The sequence below is a fragment of the Lepus europaeus genome, chromosome 20, assembly GCF_033115175.1.
Source record: "Lepus europaeus isolate LE1 chromosome 20, mLepTim1.pri, whole genome shotgun sequence".
Lineage (NCBI taxonomy): Eukaryota > Metazoa > Chordata > Mammalia > Lagomorpha > Leporidae > Lepus > Lepus europaeus.
In genome coordinates, this window is record NC_084846.1 from 53,786,833 (window position 1) to 53,799,067 (window position 12,235).

Here is a 12,235-nt window from a genome sequence, read left to right on the forward strand (position 1 = left end):
AATCTTTAAACATCACCAAAGAATATTTATATAAATGGTCAACAACAGTCAGAAAAGATTCTCAATGTCTCTATTCATCATGGAGATGCAAATTAAAACACAATGAGATATCACTAGGCATGAGCCAAATAGGATAGAATTCAAAATATTTACAATACCAAATGCTGCCTTAAATATGGAAACCTGAAATTTCCTGTATTTTTGTGAAATTGTAAAATGGTACAGCCACTGTGGAAAACAGGTAAACATATGCTTACTATTAAATTCAGCAGTTTATTCTTTAGTTTTTAGAAGATATATATCAACACAAGAACTTACCCTGAAATGTTCATAATAGCTTTATTTAGAATTGCCCCAAAGTGGAAACAATCCGAATGTCCATTGATGGGTGAATTGATTGACATACTATGGTGTATTTTTGCAATGTAATACTACACAGAAATTAAAAAGTATGAGTTTCAGATACACATAATACTGATACATAAAATTACATAAATGAATCTTAAAAGTGTGAGGCCAAGATGGGCCGTTAGCCTGGCAGTTAAAATGGCAATTAAATGCCCATGTGCTATATCAGCATTCCTGGATTTGATCCCATCTCCTGGTTTACTCCTCAAATGCCTGGGCCATACCAAAGTTGGGAGCCTGAAATGCAATTCAGACCTTCCATGTGGGTGGCAGGGACCCAACTGCTTGAGCCATCACCTGTCCCAGGATCCATGCCAGTAGGAAACTATAGAGTTGATAGTGTAGTCAGGACTCAAATCCAGGCACTCTGACAGGGGATGTGGGCGTCTTAACCAACAGATGAAATCACTTACCCCTCATGCAGCGTTCCTTGCTCTCTTTGAACAGATTAGAGAAATAAATGAAACAGCCCATAAAATACAGATTGCATGGTTATTTCAGAACAATTCACACATAAGGGGTTTTTCCATTTATTCCTAAATTGTACTCCTTCTTCCATGCCATTCTTTTTCTGCACATTTTCCTTAAAATACAATGACCTGAGGAATAGTAGTAAGGCTTTCATTTTGTCATTTCTTTTGGATTGGGTACTTGTTTAGATTTCAGATGTGTGTTGAACCATTTTCTCAGTTAATCGTAGAATCGCTTCATAAGATGGCACTAATTTTATCTGAACAATCTTAGTATTAATCAATGTCCTGAATCAAAGTTGTTCCTTTTTCTATTTCATTAATGTGTAGATGAAGAAGATACTCATGCCTGTAGAAGCAAAGTTGCTTTGTAATTTTCCTGTATAATGCAAGAATAATGGTGTTGGATTTTGTTCAGTTGTTTAGGAAGGTCCCACACTGATTTCCTTCTGCAGCACTTTTATCATTGAGCTCTCTACATAAAGGCCATCTATACAAAATGGATAAGTGAATTTACTTTTGCTCTGTAATACCTTTCTGTCTTCAATAGATTGAGGGTGAAATTTTTCTAGATATTTGGTATAAACATCTTCTGAAATAAGAGAATCTTGTTAAATATTTAATTAGTACTATAGGCAGACCATCGAAGCTAGTGTCCCAAAGTATTGGTTCTATATCAGGTAGAACTGGTTTCAAAAAACTTTTCCACTTAGTTGTTGTGTCACCATGGAGACGCTGGTTCTCCTCTGTGCTTTATTTTCTGTATCTATTAAATAGACAAATTAGGGCAGTTGAAAGGAAATTAAATTAAAAATAAATTAAATTGTAAATAAGAAATCAAATTATAAATAAGAAAATTTAATTATAAGTTAAAATATAAGAAAATTTAAATGTACTTAATAAAATTAAGTGTACATGTTAAGTGTTCAATGAAATCTTAATCTTTATCCTTAAAAATGATGAATAGTGGTTTTTCTACTTACTACTTGTTGAATTCTTTATTTAGTGGAGGGTTAAACTGTGCTTATAAAGAAAATTGAGGGGCCAGCACTGTGGTGCAGTAAGTTACTCCTCCACCTGCGAAGCTGGCATCAATATGGGCGCCAGTTCTAATCCTGGCTGCTCCTTTTCCAATCCAGCTCTCTGCTGTGGCCTGGGAAAACAGTAGAAGATGGCCCAAGTCCTTGGGCCCTTGCTCCCATGTGAGAGACTAGGCTCCTGGCTTCAGATCCATGCAGCTCAGGCTGTTGTAGCCATCTGGGGAGTGAACCAGCAGATGAAAGACCTTTCTCTCTGTCTCTCCCGCTTACTGTCTGTAACTCTACCTACAAAATTGAAAATATGTCATTGTAAAAATTAAAAGAAAAATAAGAAAAGGAGGAAGGAGGGTGGGAGAATATGATAGGAAGAATCATGCTCTTAAAACTATATATGAGGCCGAGGCCGGCGCCGTGGCTCAACAGTCTAATCCTCCGCCTATCGGCGCCGGCACACCAGGTTCTAGTCCCGGTCAGGGCGCCGGATTCTGTCCCAGTTGCCCCTCTTCCAGGCCAGCTCTCTGCTGTGGCCTGGGAGTGCAGTGGAGGATGGCCCAAGTCCTTGGGCCCTGCACCCCATGGGAGACCAAGAGAAGCACCTGGCTCCTGGCTTCGGATCAGCGCAGTGCACCGGCTGCAGCGCGCCGGCCACGGCAGCCATTGGAGGGTGAACCAATGGCAAAAGGAAGACCTTTCTCTCTGTCTCTCTCTCTCTCACTATCCACTCTGCCTGTCAAAAAAAAAAAAAACTATATATGAAATCAAGAAAAGTATGATATCGCAAAAGTTAAAAAGATAGGAGGGGAGTTTATGGGAGAAAGGGAGGTAAGTATGGCTATCTTAGAAATATATTTATGAAAAGCATGAAATCTGTTATATTTCTATTATTTTTTAAAAAGAGAAAAATTACTCTTGTTATTTTTATTAGCATTTTTATTTTTATTTTATTAGTATTTTTGCCAGGACCTAATAATATTTTATCTTCATTGTTAAGCCATTCAAGTACATTGAAGAGATACATTAAGGCACCAGAAGTTGTCTTGTGCAGTTTACAGCCTATCCTTAGAAAGAAGACCTGCTAACAGATTTCTAACTCAGTGAGATGTTCTCTGTCGTGCTATGATATGCTGTGTTGTGGAAAGATGGTGTGAGCTATGTGTTGTGGCATTTCAAGGGGAAAAGACACTGCATATTAGCTCTATCTCACCGTGAGAGAAGGTAGAGGGCAAACACTGGTGGGAAGATGACTCTGCATGCATGCTGACATGCAGGCTTGCCCAGAAGTTACCTGTGGAGCTCTAGGCAGGCAAGTCTTCCTTTTTGAACAATGACTGCTGTAGACTTAACTCACACTTCTTCTCCCTTGGAATGCCTCGTCTCCCTCCCACGTTCTCAACAGAAGAGCGTAGTTGCATAGTTTTTGGAGGAATGAGAAGCCATCAGGCTGGAGTGCCACTCGTTTCGTTTTTCCTAATACTCAGACCTGTCAATCTCAAAACCTGTCAGCACCCTATCACTCCTGGTGAAGGAGTGGAGGAACCAACCTCCATGTGAACGTTGAATCTCATCTCCTCCACTGCCTCGGGAAACTATGTTATCTGTTCTTCCCTTTTGTGTACTTTACACCTTCTTCCCAGCTGGATCCTTCAAGTGGCTTTAATATGTGACATGTGGCGGCCGGCGCTGTGGTACAGCAGGTTAACACCCTGGCCTGAAGCGCTGGCATCCCATATGGGCGCCGGTTCTAGTCCGGACTGCTGCTCTTCTGACCCAGCTCTTTGCTATGGCCTGGGAAAGCAGTAGAAGATGGCCCAAGGCCTTGGGCCCCTGCACCCATGTGGGAGACCCGGAGGAAGCTCCTGGCTCCTGGCTTCAGATTGGCACAGTTCTGGCCGTTGCGGCCATCTGTCTCTGTCTCTCTCTGTCTCTACCTCTCTGTAACGCTGTCTTTCAAATAAATAAAATAAAGCTTTATAAAAAATATGTGACATGTCTCCCATAGGAAACATACACACACACACACACACATACACAAGCCACAGCCACTTCTCCAACCTCTCCCCTTCACAAGTAAACCTCTTGTTTAATATTTTGTCTTCTTACCAAATGACGCTCTCCCTATGGATTTATTCACTTTCACTGGATTATTAGATATTAAGAACCTGGACATCCCATTCTCTTCTCATACCATCCTGTTCAGGATAGCATCATCCATGTCTGTGACATTAAAAAGCACTAATATACCAGTGACTCCTATCAAATTGCGTACTTCACATCTCCTATTAATTATCCCAAAGCCACGTCAATCTCTATCTAAAACCCAGTAGTGTTTTCCACCTCCCAAAAGCACTTCAGAATCCACATGGCATGATGGTCTTCCAATGCAACAGACTTTGAATGCTGACAAAGCAGACACTGTTTTAATTATCCCACCCCCTTTATCCTCAAACTGTCACATAGGCATTTATATTTTAGCCCTGAAATATTTCTCTTTTTTTAGACAAATATTTATTTACTTATTTGAAAGTCAAAGCTATGGAGAGAGAGGAGGAGGCAAAGAGAAAGAGATCTTCCATCTGCTGGTTTACTCCCCAGATAGCTACAATGGCCAGGGCTGAAAAAGACCAAAGCCAGGAGCTTCCTCAGTCTCCCACGTGGGTGGCAGGGGCCCAAATACTTGAGCCATCTCCCCGCACCTTATCAGGGAGCAGGACCTAAAGTAGAACAACCGGGACATAAAATGGCATCCTAAATATCTCTAATTATATTTGTGTCTATCTCCATTGCCACCACCATAGTCCAAACCTCCATTGCCTCTCACTCCAGTACCTGCAGTATCTGCTATACTAGTTTTCTATTGGTAAGTAACCAATTCTCACAAACTCAGTGTCTTAGAACAGCTTCTATTTGTCAGCTCCCAGTTTTATGCGTTTAAGTACAGCACTGAGTATGGCAAGGTTGAAACCAAGCTCTCAGAGAGTCTGAATTCAACCTCTTGGCTCTGGGGGAGAATCCACTTCTGAGCTCATTCTTGTTGGAAAAATTAAGCTTTTGGCAGTTGTGGGACCAAGCTCCCCATTCCTTGCTGCTCATCAGCCAGAAACCGCCTGCAGCTCCCAGAGGCTGCCTCCCCTACTTTCCGAGGAGCGCCCGTCGTTTTCAAGCCATCAATGATGCATGAGGGCTTTCTTGTGCTTCCAATGTCTTTCCTGGTCTTCTGAAACCTGATAAAGTACATGTTCTTCCTTTTAGTGCCTCAAGTGGTGACCTCAGGAGACCTTGGTTGGCGACCCACAAAGATCACCCTACATTACTCATCAGAGCAATCCTACAAATCCTACAAGCTGACAGTTGATTCTCCAGGGGAGGGGGATCACACTGTGATACCACCAACCAGGTCAGTGCTTCAAAGGTTGACTAGAAACAGTGTGGTGGGAGAACATACTGAAAAGGTGCAGAGACCGCTGAAACTACAATGGAGCAGGTCTTGGAGTAAGCATGCATGCTGGAAGAAGAGGGATGGTTTCTAGAACATTCTTGCTATCAGATGAAATTTTAACTAAGTCTTCTTGATTTTCATTAAACCACTACTCAATATTCACCAAGTGTTCCTTTATATATACTTTTTGAAAATACGTTTACAAATTGTAACAACATCCCTAATGCCTATCTTTTCCTATACCCCACTTCCATCTGATTATTGGACCAAGAGAACCTAGTGTCATGAGACTATTATATCCAAGGTCTCTTGGCTTTCCTGGTATCAGGATGGTCCTTGAGGTAGCCCAATATCTTTGGTTAATGATACCCATAGTTGGTTTCCTTATCCTTTGGTTTCTTCCACTTTTTCAGTGATGGGGGCTTCCCACACTTTCAGATCTATCAGCAGCTTCCCACTGGGCTGTAAGAATCACAGAATTGATCCATTCAACACAGAGAATTTTTATTAATATTCTACTTTCTGTGCAGCATGAATGGTAGGGACCACGGAAGAACTGAATAGTATGTGATCAACTCTTCTGACCTTGAAGTAATAGAATCCAGTAAAAATTATAAACATATAATCAATTAAAGTGTATCATCAGAAGTGATATGTATGTTGTCAAAAAAAGTGCTAAAAGCACAGAATGTTATCCCATTCTTTTTTATAGTAGTTGTTCTAAGCATTATCAAAAAACAAAATTTTTTAGTATCCCTATGTGAGAGTACTTTAATCATACATAGATTGGAAAAATTCAGAATGGCAATATGCTTTGTGGAGTTAGTAACCTTTAAAATTAATTATTTTAATTTTACTAATACAGAAGCATCTGTGATATTTGAAAAATTAAAGTGCATACATGAATCACTTTCAGTCTACATAAAAGATTTGATGCAGTTAAGGATATGCACTTTCCTTGTAACTTTAACAACTCTATGAGCTCTAAGAGACTTGAGGCAGATAATCAGACAGTCCCTGGTCAAGGTGGCCCGAAGCTCAGAGAAGGGCTAAGAATAATTCAGGTCTCTGGGACACTGAGAATGGGTTACGTACTGTGTAGGAAGTGAGACTGGAGCTGAGAGCAGTTTCAGTCAGCAGGTCTGTGTAGGTCCCTGATACAAAATGTTCAAATTAGTAGGGGATTTAGGGATTTTCTGTCTTGAATCTTCTCTTTGAAATACAGAAACTGAAATTCAGACGTGAAAATACTTTTAAGGGTTAAGAAATGATACAACAAAAGCATGACCTAGGGTTCTTGAATCTAAGTACACTGCTTTATCTAATCTGTTAAAAGAAATATGATTGAAAATTTTTTACAGTGCAAATTTTTCCAATATATATACAGTATATAAATTTTAATTTTTGATCTGTGGAACAAGTTTTGACATTAATTATATGGAAGAAAAGACAAATTATAAATAATAATTATCATGTTTATAATTGTACACAAGTTTTTTTCTTTAAAGATTTATTTATTTATTTGAAAGGCAGAGTTACAGAGAGGCAGAGGCAGAGAGTCTTCCATCTGCTGGTTCACTCCCCATGTGGCCACAATGGCTGGAGCTGTGCCGATCCGAAGCCAGGAGCCAGGAGCTTCCTCTGGGTCTCCTATGCGAGTGCAAAGGCCCAAGGACTTGGGCCATCTTCTACTGCTTTCCTAGGCCATAGCAGAGAGCTGGAGCAGAAGTGGAGCAGCCGGGGCTGGAACCGGCACCCATATGGGATGCTGGCATTGCAGGCGGTAGCTTTACCCGCTATGTCTCAGTGCCACACACAGATAGGTTTAATTCGAAACTGGAAGATACAAATTGATAAATTTTCCTTTCCAAGACTGGAATCCATATAAACACAAATAAATTAAAGCTGTTTTCCTCTGAGAAGTATTTGGGTTTGTAGCTCACTGATTATTCTAGATCAGAATAATTATTCAGGAGAAGAACGATTGGAAAATATAGGCCTGACGCTTCATCCCTATTCTCACAATAATTATTTGTCTTCATTTCCCACAGTCTTAGATGAAGAAATAATTTACTTTATTTTGTTCTGACTATAAATGAGGTGGTCCTTTGCTTCTATTAATTCTAATTAAAAACAATAACCACTTAAGTGCAACTACTCAATGTAGGCTTGGTCAAAGTACCTGTCACCACTAATGATATAATTTAAAACATGCATTATATATTTATCCAGAACTCCATGTATGGTTCAATCAAGGAAACAAGTCTAACCTTGCTTATCTTTAAGATCACTCATATTCTTCTACAAAATGTACCAGTGTTGCTTTTTGTCACCGAAGAGCTTGTGGTACAAAGAATCACGAGGGCTAAGGAAACAAGCTGGAACTGAAGGCCATGCGTGAAGACAAATTGCATTTAACTTCGGGACCAGAACTTCCCTCCTTAAGTCATCAGACATTGCAACCATTGAATTGAGACCATTAAAACAAATATTCAAAGTATACTACAGATATAAAATAGAAATGAAAACAGGGAAACAAAATACAGCAAAAATAAAAAACGTGATGTAAAATTAAACCACCAACGCATACATCTAAAATAAAATAAGAATTATTCCATTGGAAGCTAGATAATCAATTAACCAGGAAAAGAAAATAGAAGAATTAGTAAATATAGAAGGTATAAAAAGTTCTCGTGTTAGTAGAATGTACAGAAAGTGAAAAACCAGAATGTGAAGAAACAAGACAGAAACGAGACAGAACAATACAGAAATAAGACAGAATTTCCAAAATTTATAAAATTTGTGAATACTCAGAAATAGCTTCAGTTTCTTAAAAGAATCTATTGTAATAAATCCACATTACAGTGAAAGTTACCTTATGTTAAAATTACAGAATATGACAGAAAACAAATTTAAAAGCAACCAGAACCACACTGACTACAAAAGTAGTCACATGAACTCTTATAATTACATGAATTTTCATTCAATGTGACGGCAAAAATACTACCATTTTAAGAAAAACTATTGAGATTATAGCAGTAATAAACTCTCACTGAAAGAATTAATTGAAGATACAATTGAGAAAAAAGAAATATAACTTCTAAAGATGAAAGCGTAAAGATTATATAAAATAAGAATAACAGTTGCTAATTTGGGCATATAGAAAGTTTTAGAAAAGCAAGACCTAATTTCTGGTGGTAATGGAGCCCCACTAACTTCTTACAGATAACAATGATGAAAACTGTATAACTGCAAAGTGTCCTAAAGCAGACAGAAGAGGGTGGGGGAGAATTTATTCCAGAAAACCTGCAGCTGGAAGAGACAGAAACTTTGAATTTGGAAATTCCTGGCGCAAGGTCATTGCCCAGTCCCAATGGCTGTGGCCATGGCTACGGAGAATGGCTTTGGGAAAAACAAAACACTATAGACTTATCAGGTAAAATTCCAGAAATCAGAGATCAGACCTGGGAATGAAGCTGGGGATATAATGGGGAAATTTGTTAATGTAAAAAGCAAAGAAATGTGAGTCCAAAATTTGGAATATAAACTCATCAAATCACTGCTGATGAATGCGCCATACATAGACACAGGAGATCCCAGAAGACACAAAGGGAAGTGAACAGAGACCACAAAGAAATCGGCTCATAAAAACTAGAGTGATAGGGAACCAGGCCTGTGTGTTTGATGCTTTTCTTGACTGAGTGCCAGGGTCAAGATCCTCAGCCAAACTGAGCAATACACACACACACACACACACAATGTATAAGATGAAACTGGCATCTTATGATCTGATTATTGTTTATAGCCCTTGTCTATATTCCTATGGAACAGTGGTCTTCCTGCTTTTTACTTGCCGAACATTATGGTTAGTGATACATTAAACCTGTGATTATAAACAGAAATTATGCTATTGCAAAAATTAAAGGAAAAAAACCATTGAGGGAGGGTGGATGGTAGGGAAGTATAATTATCATTTTTTAACAAGAATTTCCTTTTTAAGATTTATTTATTTATTTATCTATTTGAAAGGCAGAGTTACAGACAGGCAGAGAGAGAGAGAGAGAGAGCTTCGATCCACTGGTTCACTCCCCAAAAGGCCACAACAGCTGCAGCTGCACTGATTTGAAGCCAGGAGCCAGGAACTTCTTCTGAGTCTCTCATGTGGGTGCAGGCGCCCAAGCACTTGGGCCATCCTCTGCTGCTTTATCAGATGCATTAGCAGGGAGCTGGATCAGAAGTGAAGCAGTCAGGACTCGAACTGGCGTCCATACAGGCTGCTGGCACTGCAGGAAGTGGCTTTACCTGCTACACCACAGTGCCGGCCCCATGGTTATCTTCTTAGAATTGCATCTATGACATACATGAAATCTGTTTTATTTATATTAATAAAAATAAAACAATTTAAAAAAAATTATGAGAGACACTAAAGAAAACCTAAATGAGAAACATACCATGTTTAAAAATCTAATCAATTTTTTAAAGATTTATTTACTTATTTGAAAGTCAGAAATAGAGAGAGAGAGAAAGAGAGAGAAAAAGGTCTTCTATCCACTGGTTCACTCCCAAGGTGGCCATAACGGCTGGAGCTATGCCTATCTGAAGCCAGGAGCCAGAAACTTGCTCTAGGTCTCCCACACGGGTGCAGGGGCCCAAGGACTTGGGCCATCTTTCCTGTTTTCCCAGGCCATAGCAGAGAGCTGGATTGGAAGTGGAGCAGCCAGGACTCGAACCGGTGCCCATATGGGATGCTGGCACTGTAGGCAGTGGCTTTACCCGCTACACCACAGCACCAGCCCAAATCAATATTTTAAGATGAAAATTCTCCTCCAAATTGATATTTGAACACAAATTATACTTCCAGCAGTATTTTTTTCTAGAAATTGACTAGTTGATACCCAAACAACTTCTGAAAAAAAAAAAAACCCACATTGGGAGGTTTGCATTAAGTGATTTTATGTTGTTCAATAAAAATAACTAGAGGAGTGTGATATTGACATAAAAGTAAGCATATATAGAGTTCGACAGATCGGAATAGAGTCTAAAATGAGGCACATACATATATACTGTTAATTGATTTTTTTACAAATGGCCAACAGAATTCAATGAGTGAAGTATTTTCACCAGGGCCGGCGGTGTGGCACAGCGGGTTAATGCACTGGCCTGAAACACCGGCATCCCATATGGGTGCCGATTCTAGTCCCAGCTGCTCCACTTCTGATCCAGCTCTCTGCTATGGCCTGGGAAAGCAGTACAAGATGGCCCAAGTCCTTGGGCCCCTGCACCCATGTGGGAGACCCAGAAGAAGCTCCTGGCTCCTGGCTTTGGATCGCCGCAGTTCCAGCTGTTGCGGCCAATTGGGGAATCAACCAACGGATGGAAGACCTCTTTCTTTCTCTCTTTCTTTCTCTCTCTCTCTCTCTCTCTGCCTCTCCTCTCTCTGTGTAAATCTGACTCTCAAATGAAAAATAAATAAATCTTTTAAAAAAAAGTATTTTCACCAATAAATTGTGGTGGGTATTCACATTGAAAAAGTAAACCTAAACCTTTAATTCACACTCCAATCAAGATGTTAATCCAATATTCTTCATTAATCTAAATTAAAATGTTAGTTACTAACTATTGAAAAGCATAGGAAATAATTTCCATGGCCTTGGGATACATAAAGATTTCTTGGGTAGAAAACAAAAACAAACCATAAAGAGAAATGATGTACTAGAGTTCATCAAACTTAGGAACTTCTGTTTCCAGGAAACATCCTCAAGGAAATGAAAAGATAAGCTACAGACTGGAAAAGCCTTCTCAATACATATATCGAACCAAGAACTTAAACCCAAAGTATATAAAGAACTATTACAACTCAATAACAGTAAGAAAGAGATTTGAACTGAGACTTTACAAGGGAACATTTAGATGCTTAACATCATTGTTCATCAAGAGAATGCAAGTTAAAACTAAAAAGATATACTTCTGCTCACCAGCAGAATGACTGGAAGGGGAACAAGCAGTATCTTGGGATAAAGCAAATGTTCTCTACCATAAATTTGGAGATTCTTACACAAATGCTGTCAGTCCAAACTCCTCATGCTCTGCTCTTGAAATTGATGCATTTATTGTAAATTTAACTCATGAAGAATTAACATAATAGATATAAATGTAATATATATAATAATAAAGAAATACAAGAGTAACAAATTTAATAAAAATATATAATGTTGAGATAAATTACTTAATATAGAATAACAAAGATTGTTTTCCTGTGGAAAAAATACATTTTAAATGTATTTGTTTAAAAAAGTAACATACAATACAGTACACATAAAATAATGATAATATCACAAATAACAAAATAGACTGAAGAATTGAGGCATTTAAGGTTGGGGAAGAGAGATTCTATAAATCATTAAGAACAAGGTCAAGAAAACAAGGATAAAAACTGGCAAAGACCATAAACAAAAAAAATTCCATACAAGGAAAATTCAGTACAAAGAAGCACACTGTTGTAAATGTAAAATAAACCCGCAAGAGACACATCATATATCTAGATGATAATACCAAGTGTTGGCAACACTATGAAATAGTCAGGATTTCTTACTTATGGCTGAGGAAAGTAGAAATTGAAGACCAATTTGAGATTAACTATTAAAAATGACTCTCACATATATAAGAACACGTGTACATACATGATCATTGCAGCACTGTAAGAGACGACACATAAACAAAATGCTTTTGATGACTAAATGGAACAATGGATAAATCATTTGCACGAGACTCATCTTTGTAGGGGTTGCATCAAATGGATGTTCTCACAAAATTGAAATTGAATAAAAATGAATTGTTGGAAGAAATAATAAGTATGAGGCCTTTTGTTATAACACATCCAG